Source organism: Orycteropus afer, unplaced genomic scaffold (genome assembly GCF_000298275.1).
Source record: "Orycteropus afer afer isolate SDZICR_OR568_19922 unplaced genomic scaffold, OryAfe1.0 scaffold00004, whole genome shotgun sequence".
Classification (NCBI taxonomy): Eukaryota; Metazoa; Chordata; class Mammalia; order Tubulidentata; family Orycteropodidae; genus Orycteropus; species Orycteropus afer.
The window spans coordinates 26,004,674-26,021,059 of record NW_006921591.1 but is presented as its reverse complement, the minus strand read 5'-3'; positions in this window follow the sequence as shown (position 1 = coordinate 26,021,059).

Below are 16,386 nucleotides of genomic sequence, written 5' to 3'. Positions count from 1 at the left end.
GGCTGCGATGATGGGCTCAAGTATAGCAGGGATTGTGGGGCTGGCGCGGGATCGGGCAGTGTTTCGTTCTGTTGTGCATGGGGTCGCTATGAGTTGGAAATGACTCGACAGCACTTAACAACATAACAACAACAGTTATCTCTTGTGGTAATGTTTATAGTTTTCTTTGTATAGGTCTTTTGTGTTTCTGGCAGGATTTATTCCTAGATATTTCTTTTTAGTAGCTATGGTAATTGGTATTATTTCCCTTATTGTCTTTTCAGAGGTCTCTTTGCTGGTGTTGAGGAGTCCAACTGATTTTTATATGTTGACCTTGTATCCTGACACTTTGCTCAACCTCTCTATTACTTCCAGGATTTTTTTTTTTTTTTCTGGGTTTCTTGGGTTCTTTATGTATTGGATAATTACCATCTGCAAATACAGATAGTTTTACTTCCTCTTTGCCAATTATTATGCTTTTTATTTATCTTTCTTACCTTATTGCCCCAGCCAAGACTTCCAGGCATTATTAAATAGGAGTTGTGATAGAAGGCATTCCTGTCTGGTTCCCGTTCTTGATGGAAATACTTTGAGTCTTTCTCCATTAAAAATGATGTTGGTCATTGGCTTTGCATATATGTCCTTTATTATCTTGAGAAATTTCCCTTCTATCCCTATTTTTCTGAGTGTTCTGAACGGGAAAGCGTGCTGGATTTATCAAATGCATTTTGTGTGTCGATTGATATAATCATATGGGTCTTTTGCTTTGTTTTGTTTATGTGGTGGATTACATTGATTGTTTTTCTGATGTTGAACCATCCTTGCATACCAGGTATGAATGGTCAGGGTGTATTATTGTTATTATTATTGATATTTTGTTGGATTCAGTTGGTTAGGATTTTGTTAAATATTTTTTACATCTATGCTCATGAGGGATATTGGTCTGTAGTTTTCCTTTTTAGTAGTGTCTTTCCCTGGTTTTAGAATTAGTGTTATGCTTGCTTCATAAAATGAGTTTGGAAGTATTCCATCTTTTTCTATGTTTTGGAATAGTTTGGGTAGTATAGGTATCAACTCTTTCCTGAATATTTGATAAAATTCTCCAGTGAAGCCATCAGGGCCAGGACTTTTCCTTGTGGGGAGCTTTTTTTTTTTTTTTTTTTTTTTAAATGACCTATTCAATTTCTTCTTTTGTTACGGGTCTGTTCAAGTGTTCTATCTCTGAATGGGATAGTTTAGGTAGGTCTTGTGATTCCAGAAACTTATCTATCTCTTCTAGGTTCTCCAATCTGTTGGAGTACAATTTTTCATAATATTCTGTCAGTATCTTTTTTATTTCACTTGATTCTGTTGTGATGACATGCTTTTCATTTACAATTCTAATTCTTGTAACTTGCATCTTCTCTTTCTTTTCTTCTTTTACATTTGCCAATGGTTTGTTGATTTTGTTAATCTTTTTGAAGAACCAGCTTTCTGTTTTGTTGTCTTTCTCTATTGTTTTTGTTTTGTTTTCTCTTCCATTTATTTCTGTTCAGATCTTTATCATTTCCTTACTTGTAGATACTGTAGGGTTCTTTTGTTGTTCTTTTTCTAATTATTGGAGTTGTTGACATATAGTGTTGAGTTTGTTTCTTTCCTCTTTTTTGATGTATGCATTTATTGGTATAAACTGACCTGTGAGTACTGCTTTTGCTGTGTCCCATAGGTTTTGGTATTCTTGTTTGTTTCTAGAAATTGTTTTATTTCACTTTTTATTTGTTCTATTACACAGTAGTTTTTGAGCAGTGTATTGTTCACATGTTTGTTGTTTTCTCCTTCATCTTCCTATTATTAATTTCTAATTTTATACCATTGTGGTCCAAGAAGTTGCTTTGTAGTATTTTAATATTTTTTGAATTTGTTGAGGCTAGTATTATGTCCTAACATATGATCCATTCTGGAGAAGGGTCCATATGGACTGGAGAAGAATGTGAACTGTGCTTTTGTTGGATGGAATGCTCTGTATATGTCTATGAGGTTGAGTTCGCTAATTGTGTTGTTGAGTTCTTCTGTATCTTTTTCGAGTTTTTTCTAGTTGATCTTCCCCTCCTTGAAAGTGGTGTGTTACAGTCTCCTACTACTATCGTAGAGTTGTGTCTTGTCTTTTTCAATTCAATTAATATTTGTGTCACATATTTTGGAGCACTTTCTTTGGGTGCATATATATTTATTATTGTAATGTCTTCTTGGTCAATTGACCCTTTCAACATCATATAGTGTCCTTCTTTTTCTTGTTGTTCACCTTAAGGTCTATTTTATTAGAAATTAATATTGCCACTCCTACACTTTTTTGGTTACTGTTGGCTTGATATATTTTGTTTTCTACCCCTTAACTCTTAATTTGTTTATATCTTTGTGTCTAAAGTGTATCTCTTGTAGGCAGCATATTGATGGGTCTTCTTTTTATCCAGTCTGCCACTCTCTTTCTCTTGATTGATGTATTTAGTCCATTCACATTGAGTATACTTAGTGACATGTTTGAATTGATTACTGCTATTCAATTTTTTTTTTTTTTTTGGTCATGTTGTTGGAGTTTCCTTGGTCCACATACTTTTCTGTGCTGAGTTCATTTTGTTGTCAAGTGTTTCCTCTCTTTCCTTCTTTATTGTTGGTTTTGTACTTAGTAAACCCATATGTTTTCCTTTCTTCTGGATTTTCTTAGGAAGATTGTTAATTTTCTCTGTGGTTACCTTGGAGTGACTTCTTGCCTCTATATTTTTGGAACAGTTGGTTCTATGAGGATGTTTTCCTGTTTTCCTCTCCATTTAGAAGTTTATACCTAGAACTTTTATCCCCCCTAATTGGTTACTTGTTCTAGTCATGTGCAGATTGATTTTCTTGATTTTCAGTGTACAATGTTTTATGGTCTTATTCTGAGTGTCTATTTCTGATGTGGTTTTAGTGTTAATGTTGTGTGTCTTGATTTTTTTTTTTTTGTTTTCTGTTGTAGGTTCTCTATTGGAAGGACTTCTTTAAGCATTTCTTGTAGGGTTGGTCTGGTTTTCACAAAATCCCTTAATTTCTGTTTGTTTGAGATGTCACCCTCATATTTGATGGGCTATTTGGCTAGATATAGGATTCTTGATTGGAAGTTCTTTTCCTTTAGTGTTTTATATATGTCATCACATTGCCTTCTTGCCCACATGGTTTCTGCTGAGCAATCAGAGCTCAGACTAATTGTTAGATTATTATATTTCTTTTGTCCCTAGCAGCTCACAAGATTCTTTCTTTGTCTTTGGTTTTGGAGAGTTTGATTATTATATGCCTTTCTCTTGGGATCTATTCTGTATTGGTGTTTTTGTGTTTCCTGGACAAATATATTTTCTTCCTTCATGTTATAGGGGAAGTTTGCTGTAAGTTAGTGTTCTACAATTTTCTCAGTGTTTTTTTTTTTTTTTAATTTTATTATTATTATTTTTATTATTGTTATCATTTTTCCCTGCCTCTTCTTGTTCTGGAATTCCAGTGAGGCATATGATGTTTCTTTTCATGTTGTCCCATATAGTTCTTAGGTTCTCTTCATTTCTCTTAAATCTTTGTTCTGATTTTTCTTCATACAGGCTGTTGTCCAGGGATTTATCTTCTACTTGGGAAATGTGTTCTTCAGCTAGTTTTAGTCTATTCTTTTGTGCTCCCACTGTATTTTTTAATTTCATAATTTTGGTATTCATCTTCTGGATTTCTAATTGCTGTTTTTGTATGAGTTCTGATTGTGTATTAATCTTGTTATTTTGTTCTTGAATGACTTTCCTGAGTTCTTCCAGGGTACTGTCTGTGTTCTCCTTAATTCTGTTTAGGGTTTCCTTAAGCTCACGTAGAGTTATATAAATATACCTTCTAAATTCCTTCTTGGATAATTCTATCACTTCCTCTTCCTCTATGTTTAATGAGACTTGTGTCTGGGATTTTACTTCTACTTGTCTTATCCTTTTTTTTCTTTTTCCTTCTGTTTGTTTGATTTGAGGTTGCCTGTTGTTTCCTAGACATTTTGAAGCTGTCTTTAACTGTTAGTTATGTATTGATTTGTTTTGTTTTGGTTTTATGATTTAATATTTTTGGAAAGGTGGATCTGGTTTATTTTATATTTTTGGTTATTAATTAGGTGTGCTGTGTTGCTCTGCAGTTTTCTTTGTGATGATGGAATCACTGCTTGGAATGTGGATGCAGGCCTCTGTTTGTGATGAAGGGAGTTTAAGATTTGAGCCAACAAGTGTTATGGTGGTTTAATGTGTTTTCCTCTTGGATGAGGCAGGGGAGAAGTAGGGATAGGAGGAAGAAAAGGGGTGGGGCGCTCCAGAGGTCCAGGAGCCCCTCCCAGGGCTTTGAATGGGCTGCTAATGATGATGTTATACTGTTAGTCACAGGCACGCAGCTCGAGTTTGGCTAAGACTCCAATTGTTAGGGGGCCACCACTTTCTGTTGGGTTCAGACAGCTGCAAAAAACCCACTCTCCAGTCCCTTTGTGCCAAAAAGCGGACCTCCAATAATTGCCCCAATCTGCAATGTGACTTCATCCCAGGTCCCACTCAATTGTTGCTTGATTCCTCTTTCTGCTCCTTCCCAGTGGTCCCAAGTTTACTGATACAAGTGAGTGCTGAAGGTAGATCCATGGAGTGGCTGCAGTTCCTCCAGTGCTTTCTCTCCACTTTCCCAGGGAGCCATATGATGCCCAGTCTTGGTGGCCAGTTGGCATTCCAGAGGGCAGGTTCATCTTTTCTTTTTTTTTTTAATTTTTGGGTAATTGCATTGCCCCTTTCTCCTTTCTAATCCTACTCCCCTGAGTTTGGTGTACTCTGACTTAATGAGCTGTTCAAAGCACCAGAATCTCTGCTTCAAACTGCTGCACCTGGTACCTAGTTTTTCAGGCACTAAGATGCTAGAGAGAACTAACTTGTGTCCTACAGGAAAGATGTCATAGTGATAATGGTTGCAGAACACCATGAATGTAATTAATAGCACTGGATTGTACACTTACAATTGGTTAAAATGACAAACTTTTAATCATACATATTTTAATGCACAGAAAAAAATAAGGGAAAAATGTTTTGATGTGAATAGTATGGTAACAAGTTCTTTCTATGGTAAATCTGATAGAAAAATATGCTGAGAGTAGGGAAACACAGCCCACTTATATCACGCCAAGTTTAAGTAACACAATTTTCAATAGTAACATATTTAATCAGTTGTTTTCCATCCTAATTTTCAATTTTTGATCATGAGATTAACCAAAGATCCAAAAGAATGGAAAAAGTTAATTTGGATGTTGAAAGATATATTTTCAGTTTTCTGAGTTGGTTTAAGGAATAAAAGCCATTAAATATAGTTTATTTAGAAGTATAAGCATTTTAGAATCTCAAACATTAATCATTTCAGTCCAATTTCAAAATTTTTGAGTATTATGGCTACTAATGCCAACCACTTGGAAAAGGATCAAACCTGGAGATCCTGGATAGAGTGGGAGGAAAAATGTGGAACAAAACTCAAATACAAAAATGACCAGAATTACTGGTTGGATGGAGCCTGGTGGAACCCCCAAGACTATGGTCCTGGGTTACCCTCAGGGCCTAGAATTGGACTCACTTCCAAGGATTGGCTCTCAGCCCAACAGTAGAAAGACCTACATGCAGAACACCTATCCCAGGGTGATGCACCCACCTACTCTAGGGAGATACAACCCTTAAAGCAATCAATAATGGGGCACCAGAGGCAGCACTCACATAGAGGGAATGCTGAACAGATAGGAGTGCAAAGTTGAGAAGGGCACAGGGAGGGCATAATCACAGGGACTGGAGAGGAGGTGAGTTTGTTATGGTGGGGGATGGTAATTGGGACATGAAATTACTTGTACACAAACTGTTTAAATTTGTAAAACAAATTTTGCTGTGTAAATTTTCACTCAAAGCATAATAAAATTAAAAAAAAATGAGTTTGTGTAATTTGGAAAAACTGATGACTAATACAACATTAAATGACTTCTAAAATATGAATATCCTGCAAAATTTTGTTTCTCATCTTCTTTTTCCTCCTCCTCTCCTCTTTATCTTTCTCTGCCCCTCCTCCTTCTTATCTCCATCTACTTCCTCTTTCTTATCTCAACACAAACTCTATATCTATCTACACATTTCCTCCTTTCCCACTTCTTTCCTATATTTTACTTATTGTGACATCCAGGCTGAGTTTTAATCACATGTCCTCAAATCTTTAATTATATGATAAACAAAAGTTATACTTTGCAAGATTACCTCATTTTTCATGATGTTGTCATAAATCTAAATGTACCAACACATTTCCTCTGGTTACGTGTGAAAGTTAGCTATAGTGACATGTTAATTTCTGTCTCTCTTTTCCTCTTCCCCATATTGACTATATTCTGCTTCCTGCCAACTAAATAGCTAACTATCTCCACGTCAAAGTGGGATAAGAAATATTAGGGTCTTCTATCTCAGTATCCTTAGAGGTCTGTCTGCTAACCCAAACTCTTACTCATCCCATCTCTTCTTTCACTTCTTTTCTACTACTGCATGAAATCTGATTCTTTGAATCTTACTTCCTTCTTTGACCTCTCTGAATAGAAACTTAAATTACCTTTTTGGACATCTTTCCCTGGTGATGCTCTTAAGGTGAGCCTGGTCATTCACCATCACCCAACATACTTTAGCATCTTCTTCCCTCACTAAATAACCAACTAGCTAGATGAAGAAATGTCTCTATGAATCAGAATTGACTCAATGGCTGTGGGTAGTTTTAAAGTCATTTTAGGAACAGCTATGCAGATAGAGCCTAATTTGTTGAAAACACTGACTCAACTCTTCAACTCCATTTAATTCTTAGCCCATGGCAGTCTACCTTTCTTTTTCAACATTATAACAAAAAGCCCTGACCAGCAACCTGTTTTCACAACAATATTTCTACATTATCAAATCATTCAGCATTGAAACTGTTAAACTTTACCTTTTCCCTGAATCATTCCAATCCTTGACTTCTGTGTTTTGACACTGCCCTACTACTCTTTTTTCCTGGGTCCTGGTACACTCCTGCCTATTCATTAAATTCTCTGTCTATCTCTGCCTATCCATCAAATGTGAGATCCTACCCTCAGCTATCTTATCTCATATTATTCATTCTCTGTGAACAATATAATCCATAATGTTAATTTCAATTCTTACCTAATTTGGGAGGATTCTCAAAATTCCTCAGTGTAGACCTATGTCCTGTGTTTTAGAAGTATATCTTCAATTCTGTTGTATGGAAATATGTGATGTTTTACAGGGAATAAATCCCCCTTCCCCCAAAAAATGAAATAACAAAGCTCATTTCCCTTCTACACCATCAACTGGATTGCTGGCTGTGGAGTTTTATCTTATTTTGTTTAACTCTCAAGACAAAAACCTGACAAGCATCTTGAACATCATATTTTCCTCCCACCACTTTCTATAGCTAACAAATTTCAAACCCTTTAATTTTTACCTCACTAGTGTCTTATAAATTTACATACTTATTTCCACTCCTGATTACTTTAGCTTATTTTTATTCACCCTTTATTCAGAATTATTGGAAAAATTCTCTCAAATGGTCTTCCTCCAGGCCTATTCACCTCTATGCTTAATCTTTGCACTGAGATCAGAGTATCAATGTTAGTAATATAAACAAGAATATAGTACTTTATTATAGGTGTGGGTTCTAACAGAAAATCACTGCTGTTGCATAGTCAATATTTGCCTCCTCATAGAATATTTGTGCCAAAAGAATATTTTTTTCTACTTGGGACTTAACTCTTACTATCAAATGCCTTTTGGTTTCTAGGGATTTTGTGTAGTCCAGAATCCAAAAAAATGAAGTAAATCAGGGGAGAAGAGAGAATATTTTATCTCAACACTAAGATTTATTGTCATTTAATCAGTAAGCATAACAACTTCTGGGCATTGAACTCTCCCCAAAGATAATTTAATTAAAAACAAGCTCATACAATGTGCTGTCAGTTTTACCCTCAAGCTTACAGTTTGTGGAATCAAGGTCATTTTCTTCAAGTGCTCAGAGCATAATTTTAGGTTTTAACTGATTCTAGTTTTACTTCTATAAAGGGTTCTTTTAAGTTATTAATAGAAGCACACTTCTTACTTAAAGGGAGTGCTGCATTTTGGCCTAATTGTAAAACTCCAGTCTAGTTTTTTTTTTTTTTAAAGAATATGAATCTTTACACTGTGGTTTTATAGAGATTCATCTTAGAAGGGAACATTGGGGAAATAAAAAATGGTTGCAAAGCAAGCAAGGTAGCAATGGGAAAATTCAATCAAGAATAGATTTGTATTTATTTGAGATTTTTAGGATGTTAGAAGACACTTGTACTTTTACAATTGTATCCTATTCCCTATTCAACATTTGAAGCTACTATAATAAAATATATCAAATTGATAGTAAATAGCTATGAAGAAAACTGAAAATTAAATTTAAGTCTCATATTTGTAGGAGAGAATAGTTAACCTCTGGGATGGAAAATACCAGTATGAAATACCCTAAATAAAATAAATATAGAGCTTTTTATATTTGTGATTTAATCAATGTCATTGTCTAATTAGGAGCTCTGGTAGCATAGTGGCTAAAGCACTTGACTGCTAACCAGAAGGCTGGCGGTTCAAACCCACCAGCCACTCCTCGGAGGGAAGGTTGGGCAATCCTACTTCCGTAATGATACTGCCTCAGAAACCCAAGGAGGGGTCTCTATGAGTTGGGGCCGACTCGACGGCAAATAACAACAACAATAACATTGTCTAATTACAACTTATATAATCTATATTAGCTTTCTAGTTTTGTATATCAAGTAACCATAAAATTCACAGCTTAAAACAAAAAATTCTAAAAACTGGACCAATAAGAAACATCATGATAAGTAGAGAAAAGATTGTAATTATCAACAATTTACTTTTACTTGGATCCACAGTCAATGTCCAAGGAAGCAGCAGTGAAAAAATCAAATGATGTACAGCATTGGAAAAATCTGCTTCCAAAGACCTCTTTAAAGTGTTAAAAAGCCAAGATGTAACTTTGAGAACTAAGGTACACCTGATCCAAGCCATGGTGTTTTCAATAACCTAATATGTATGTGAAAGTTGGACATGAATAAGGGAGACAGAATAAGAATTGATGCATTTGAATTATAATGTTTGCAAAGAATATTCAATATACCATCGATCATCAGAAGAATACCTTGGAAGAAGAACAGCTAGAACAGTCCATGAAAAAGGGGATGGCAAGCCTTTGTCTCATATACTTTGAACAAGTCACAAAGAGGGACTGTCCCTGGAGTAGGACATTATGCTTGTTAAAATAGAGAGTCAGTGAAAAAGAGGAAGATCCTCAATGAGATGGATTGACACAGTGACTGCAAAAATGGGATCAATCATAGCAAAAATTGTAAGGATGGTGCAGGACCAGGCAGTGTTTTGTTCTGTTGTAAATAATTTTGCTATGAATCTAAATCACCATGATGGCACCTAACTACATAACAACATACCTGCTCTTGTGGTGAGAAAATTAAAGGAACATCAATCAATGATGTAGGGAAAGGGTAATTGTGTTAGGCTGGATTCTCTAGGGAAGAAAAGCCAGTAGTTTATATACACAGAGAGAGAAAAATTTATTTTATGAAAATGGCTCATAGATATAGATGACAGGGAGTCCCAAGTTCCTGGAACAAAAGTCAAGCTGGAGGCTTTTCTTGACTCACACAGCTGTAGGGACTGATAAGCTCAAGGTTGGCAGGCCACATACCAGCTGTTGAATTTGGCAGATGACAAATTGAAGATCACAAGGCAGAATGGTAGATTGTTTGCTTATGGACATTTGTTGACAACAGAACAGGATCCAGATCCACAGAAGGTTCCCTAATTTTCCCAGCAAGTCCATATATATATTTGAAGCAGGCCAGACACCTAGGGAAACTCCCTTTCAACAGATTGGCTTCTCACAGCATAAGAATCCAATCTCATGATGGGGATAACCATATCACAACTGCTTAAACCACTCAGAATCTTGGTCCAGTCAAGTTGACACACAACCTTAACTCTCACAGTAGTAGAACCCTATTTTATTTAACTAGAAGTTTCCCTACTCCTAATAATTTGTAAACTCACTATGCTTCTCCTTCCCACCATCTGTCAAATTAAATACTTGTGTGTAGGAATCTCCTCTTTTAATATTAAGCTTAAAAGTATTTCCTGATGAAAGAGATGCTAACTAGGAGTTCGAGTAAGTTGGCGGTATAGGCAGAAAGACTGCACAGACCCTCTTCAACAAAGAAAAGGGGAACCAATTAAAATCAATACAGAAGATAATTCTGGACCCCTGAGCCTTGAAGTGAAGGATATGGAAGTGAACTAAACTCCAACTACCAGAAGAATTTGCATGAAAGCACTGAAAAAGCAAACATATGGAGCTGCAGTCTGGCAGTGATCCTGACAGCACAGACAGCTTGGATATTGCTGAGTGGTGGTAGGACCTAAGAATTAACCTAAAAATCAGCCCTGCTAGCCAGCGGCTGCACAGTGGACTGCTCTGGTGGCTGGGAAATAAAAGGGGAAGCAGCAAAGAGGAAGGTGGGCTGAGCTGTGGACCTTTCTGTGTCTGGAGGGTGCAGCCATTTTGAATGTTTACAAGCAGCTCGGCCATTTTGGATATTTAATGTGACAGCATTTTCTAAGATTCCAGGTACTTCAGAACAGGCTCCACTTGCCAGTAACTCCAATGATATTCCAGACCTAGAAGACTGGAAAGGTGCAACATTCCCCTTTTCACTCTAATAGCCCACAGCCTCTTAGTGAACTGAAATGTGGCCATCCCTCACTCCCACCCACTTTCTGGGCCAGCAGGAATTCATCCAAGTCTGTGTCCTGGGATGAAGCCTGGGTGTCCTGCCCACCCCCGCCTGCATTTTTTTTTTTTTTCTGTTTTTTAGTATGTTTGTTTTTTGTCTACATTTAAACAACTATTATCATTATTACTTTTGTTCTTTTTACTATTATTATTTGTTCTTCTCCTTCCAGGTTCTAGTTTTGAGCTTTTTTTCCTTGTCCCTGTTCTGGATTGCAATTTTTTTTTTTTTTTCTTTATTGCTTGTGGTTAATATCATTTCTTGTTTTTCTTTTCTCACTTTTTCTTCATTATTCTCCGTCTGAACCTTTTTTCTTTTAATGCCCTCTTGCCAGATATTGCAGGTTTTTCTTTTCTTTTTCTTTTTCATTTTTTTCCTCTTTTTTCTTTCTTTATTTACTATTCCTGGGTGATTGCAAGGTGTATTTTTTTTTTTTTTTGCTTTTACTTTTTGATTGATATCCCATTTTTATTTTTTGTATGAGTGGGAGACAGAAACAGTCCCCATACAACACTACTACACCCACAGCACCTGCAACTTCACTTACTGAGTGAAATCCACCAATTCCTTCTCCACCAATGGGCCAATGATGAAAAATCACCAAGAAGAACCTGACACACCCTTGCCCTGCTCTTCACAAACAGTAAACAGAGATCTAAATATAATGACAGCACAGTGTCTCAGAGACAACAGACAATCACATCCCACACAAAGAAGTAAGATAAAGTAGTAGAAACAAAGGAGCAAGATATAGACCCTGAACACATCCCTGAAGTAGAAACAGCATTGGAAGTCTCTGATAAGGAATTCAAAAGAATTGTATTTAGTTATCTTCAAAGCATTGAGAGACAGATAAAGGAAAACAGAGACAAAACCCTAGAAGAATTCTGGAAGAAAATACAAGAACAAAAGGACAAAATAAATGAAAAATTATAAATGATTCTAAATCTACAGATGGAAATTCAGAGAATTAATACTAGATTGTCAGAAATAGATAACACTTTGAAAGGGCAAAGGAATAGAAATGATTCAATGGAAGACAGAATTAATGAGATTGAAGATAAATACCTGAATACTTCTTTGGAAAGGGATCAATCATAAAAAAGATCAAAACAAAAATGAAGGAAGCCTAAGGTATATGCAGGATACCATCAAAAGGAATAACCTACATGTCATTGGAATTCCAGAAGAGGAAGAGAAAAATAAAACCACTGAGAAAATTGTTCCAGATTTGTTGGAAAAGAACTTCACTGATATGATGAAAGATGAAAATATATCCATTCAAAAAGTCCAACAGGATAGACCCCAAAAGAAAATCACTAACACATATCATCATCAAATTCATCAAAACCAAAGACAAAGAAAGAATCCTGAAAGCAGCACAGAAAAAACAAAAAGTTACTTACAAAAGACAACCAGTAAGAATAAGCTATGATTTCTCAGCAGAGACCATGCAAGCAAGAAGGCAATTCAATGGTATATATAAAACCCTGAAAGAAAAAATTTTCCAACCAAGAATTATACGCCAGGCAAAACTGTCCTGCAAATATGATGGTAAAATTGGGAGATTTCCAGATAAGCAGAAAGTAAGGGAATTTGTTAAACCTGGACCAACCTTACAGGAGATGCTAAAGGGAGTCCTTTGAGCAGAGAACCAAAATTAAGAAATAAAAACTGACCAATAATACACAAGATGACATAACCCTGAAACCACAGCAATGGACATATCCAAAGTAAAATAAGCTTATAAGATTGTAAACAGGGAGCCAGAGACATCAATTGACAAGTGAGAATGACTACAAACCAAAAAGAGGGAAAATACTGTGTAGTTACAGAACTTCTAAAAAGTGAGGAAGTCAAGAGTGTTGCAAGATAGAATGGACTGTTCTAATCTCAGGGAGAAAAGTATAAATCACAGGGTAACCCCAAAGAAAAATGATAAACCTTCATATTACAATAAAAAAGAGGTATCACCACGGAATTCTACCAAACATTCAGAGAAAAACTGACACCATTCCTGCTCAAACTATTCCAAAACACAGAAAAGGATGGAACCCACCCTAAGTCATTTTAGAAAGAAAGCATAACCTTGATACACAAACCAGGCAAAGATGTCATGCAAACGGAAAACTACAGACCAATATCCCTCATGAATATAGAGGCAGAAATCTTCAACAAAATCCTAGCTAATAGACTCCAACAACATATCAAGAAAATCATTCATTATGACCAAGTGGGGTTCATATCAGGTATCCGGGGACGGTTCAATATTAGGAAAACAATCAACATCATTCACCACATAAATAAACCAAGGAAAAAACCACATGATCCTATCAGTTGATGCAGGAGATGAATTTGATAAAATCCAACACCCATTCCTGATCAAAACTCTCAGCAAATTAGGAATAGAAAGGACATTCCTCAACAAAATAAAAGGTATCTATGCAAAACCCACAGCCAACATTATTCTCAGTGGAGATAGACTGATACCATTTCTCTTGAGAACAGAAACCAGACAAGGATGTCCTCTGTCACCACTTCTTTTCAACATTTACTGGAAATCCTATCCAGGTTCATAAGGCAAGAAAGGGAAATCAAAGGCATCCAAATTGGTAAGGAAGAAGTAAAACAATCCCTATTTACTGATGATATGATCCTATACCTAGAAAACCCAAGAGACCCAGTCAAAAATCTAGTGAGACTAATTGAAAGATTTATCATCATTGCTGGATGCAAGATCAACATATAAAAATCAGTTGGATTCCTCTACATCAGCAAAGAGATTGCTGAAAAAGAAATAAAGATATCAATACCATTTATAATAGCTACTAAAAAACAAAAAACAAACAAACAAACAAACAAAAAAAAAACGCTTGGGAATAAATCTTACCAGGGACACAAAAGACCTGTATAAAAAAAAAATTCTAAAAAGCTACTTCCAGAAACCATAAGAGATCTACATAAATGGAAGACCATCCTGTGCTCACAGATAGGAAGATTGAACATTGTGAAAATGTTGATTCTACCCAAAGCAATCTATACATTCAATACAATCCCCATTCAGATCTCATCAACATTTTTTAAGGATATGGAACAACCAATTACTACCTTTCTATGGAGAGGAAAGAGAACTTGGATAAACAAAGCACTATTGAAGAAGAACAAATTAGGAGGTCTCACACTGCTGGATCTCTAATCTACTATACAGCTACAGTAGTAAAAACTGCCTGGTATTGGTATAATGACAGACACGTAGACCAATGGGATAGAATTGAGAACCCAGAAATAGATCCATCGATCTATGGTCAGCTGATTTTGACAAAGGTCTGAAATCCATTAAATGGGGAAGAGATTATTTGTTTAAGAAATGGCGCTGGCAAAACAGGATATCCATTTGCATAAAAATGAAACAAGATCTGTACTTCACACCGTACACAATAACTAACTCCAGATGGATAAAAGACTTCAATGTGAAACCTAAAACTATAGATTTCCTCAAGGAAAAACTAGTGGCAAATTTAGGGGCTGTAATATATGGCATAAATAGACTATCATGCATAATCCAAAATGCACAAACAACAGAAGAGAAACTAGATGATTTGGACCTTCTAAAAATGGAATTTTATGAACTTCCAAAGACTCTCTCAAAAAAGAGTTAAAAGAGAACGTACAGACTGGGAAAAAATATTTGACAATGAGATATCTAACAAGGGACTTATCCCTAGAATTTATAGAAAATCCCAACACCTCAATAACAAAAAGACAAACAATCCAATTAAAAAATGGGCAGAAGACATGAATAGACACTTCACCACGGAGGATATTCAGGCAGCCAACATATGAAGAAATACTCAGGATCATTAGCCATTAGAGAGATACAAATCAAACAAAAATGAGATATCATCTTGCTCCAGCACTAGTAGCAAAGTTCAACAAACACAAAATAACAAATGCTGGCAAGGATGTGGAGAGATAGGGACTCTCGTACACTGCTAGCAGGACTGTAAAATGGTACAACCACTGTGGAAAACAGTATGGCAATCCCTTAAAAAGTTGACATTAGAAATACCATTTGACCCAGCCATTCCATTACTAGGTATATGTCCTAAAGAAGTGAGAGCCATGACAAGAGCAGACTTATGCACATCCATGTTCAGGGCCACACTATTTACAAAAGCCAAAAGATGGAAACAATCCAGGTGTCCATCAACTGAGGAATGGATAACTGAACTTTGGTACATACACACAATGGAATACTATGCAACCCTAAAGAATAACCTAGGATCTGCAAAACACCACATAATGTGGATGAACTTGAGGACATTGTTGTTGTTATTGTTATGTGCCATCGAGTCGGACCCGACTCATAGTGTCTCCTCCTTGCGTTTCTGAGGCAGTTATCACTACGGAAGTAGATTGTCCCATCTTCTGAGGAGTGGCTGGTGAGTTTGAACCTCGAGCCTTCTGGTTAGCAGTCAAGTGCCTTAACCACTATGCTACCAGAGCTCCCCGACATTATGCTGAGTGAGATAAGTCAATCACAGAAGGACAAATATTGTATTAGTCCATTATTGTAAAATCAAGGAAAAGTTTATCTATGGAAGGAAATTTTGTTTGTTGGTTACCAGTGATGGGAGGGGAGGGGGGAACACTGTTAGATAGGTACAGATAAGAATTGATTTGAGTGAAGAGAATGGCAGTGTACCAAATGTAAGTGATCAACATGGTGGCATTGAGGGAGAGAAAGACATAGATAGATACATGGGAGGTACAGACAACAAAGATCAATCCTTTTCCACATACAGCACTGGGTTGTTGTGAAGGCAAATTTGGGTATATGGGTGATAGATGGGTGGACAGACTGAACTGTTAGGTATGTCTATGATGCAGGGAGTGTACCAAAGACCATGTAGAGTGTTGGCAGACAAAGGTCCTATAAGTGCATTTGTATGATATGAATTCCCAAGTGTATAGTAGAGCTGATAAGGGCCAAGCTTGTAGTCACTTCTTGGACACAGCCAGCTACCCTAAGGGTATGAGTAGTTGAACCTGTGGGCTCTGGACCATAGTCATAGGGGACATCAAGCTCAATTGGCATAATATACACACAAAACATTATTCCACCTCTGGTAGCATAGTGCCTAAGGCACTTGACTGCTAACCAGAAGGCTGGCGGTTCAAACCCACATGCCACTCCTCAGAAGGAAAGTTGGGCAATCTACTTCTGAAACCCAAGGAGGGGTCGCTATGGGTCAGGTCTGACTTAAGGGGCACATAACAACAACAACCACCTCCTACTTTGGTGAGTAGCGACTGGGATCTTAAACACTTGCAAACAGCCATCTAGATGCAACAATGGGTCTCTCCTAGTCCAGAGCAAAGAAGAATAAAGAAAACCAAGGATTCATGGAAACAATTAGTCCTAGCAACTGGTACACCATGCCATCTGCAGCCTGTATGACTGTGAGACCAGAAACTTGATGTTGTCCAGCTACCACTGT